The sequence below is a fragment of the Anoplopoma fimbria genome, unplaced genomic scaffold, assembly GCF_027596085.1.
Source record: "Anoplopoma fimbria isolate UVic2021 breed Golden Eagle Sablefish unplaced genomic scaffold, Afim_UVic_2022 Un_contig_6419_pilon_pilon, whole genome shotgun sequence".
Classification (NCBI taxonomy): Eukaryota; Metazoa; Chordata; class Actinopteri; order Perciformes; family Anoplopomatidae; genus Anoplopoma; species Anoplopoma fimbria.
Genome location: NW_026550055.1, coordinates 1 through 741, shown reverse-complemented (window position 1 = coordinate 741; position 741 = coordinate 1). Strand labels below are relative to the sequence as shown.

Here is a 741-nt window from a genome sequence, read left to right as displayed (position 1 = left end):
GGATTTGTGTCATTTCTATACCGGCAAGTCATGATCTAGCTATATCCTTCCCACCCTGTCGGTGTCCACTGAAAAAGCAGCAGCGCCCTCTGCTTTTTGTAAAGAGGAGTGAAAAAAGCTTACAGCACCTGGTATTCCCAGGCGGTCTCCCATCCAAGTACTGACCAGGCCCGACCCTGCTTAGCTTCCGAGATCAGACGAGATCGGGCGTGTTCAGGGTGGTATGGCCGTAAGCAAATATTGTGCCTACCAAAGGTCCTTTTAAAGATACTATATCACCACGCTTTGCTCTGTCGTCTATACAGGGAGCGCCTGCAGATTTCCAGACACACTCACAGCTTTTAAATGTCAAATCAGAATGTACAAAGTGGCTATAAGGATCACAAATGTAGTGCAGTAAAAATATTAATATTTACTGTTGAAATGTAGAATACGTTAGCATAAAATTGAAAAGAAAATGATCGATGAGCTTAGGAATGATGAAAGCCATCATTTAACTGGATTTGTGTCATTTCTATACCGGCAAGTCATGATCTAGCTATATCCTTCCCACCCTGTCGGTGTCCACTGAAAAAGCAGCAGCGCCCTCTGCTTTTTGTAAAGAGGAGTGAAAAAAGCTTACAGCACCTGGTATTCCCAGGCGGTCTCCCATCCAAGTACTGACCAGGCCCGACCCTGCTTAGCTTCCGAGATCAGACGAGATCGGGCGTGTTCAGGGTGGTATGGCCGTAAGCAAATATT

General features: G+C 45.6%; 2 non-coding genes across 2 annotated transcripts; both read right to left on the bottom strand.

Moving 5' to 3' along the window:
* Window positions 1-116: 116 nt before the first annotated feature.
* On the bottom strand, window positions 117-235 carry LOC129114965 (5S ribosomal RNA). Its single transcript, XR_008532764.1, has one exon. It is a non-coding gene; the product is annotated as a 5S ribosomal RNA (ribosomal RNA).
* Window positions 236-615: 380 nt separating this feature from the next.
* LOC129114964 (5S ribosomal RNA) lies at window positions 616-734 on the bottom strand. The gene has a single exon (XR_008532763.1). It is a non-coding gene; the product is annotated as a 5S ribosomal RNA (ribosomal RNA).
* Window positions 735-741: the final 7 nt, after the last annotated feature.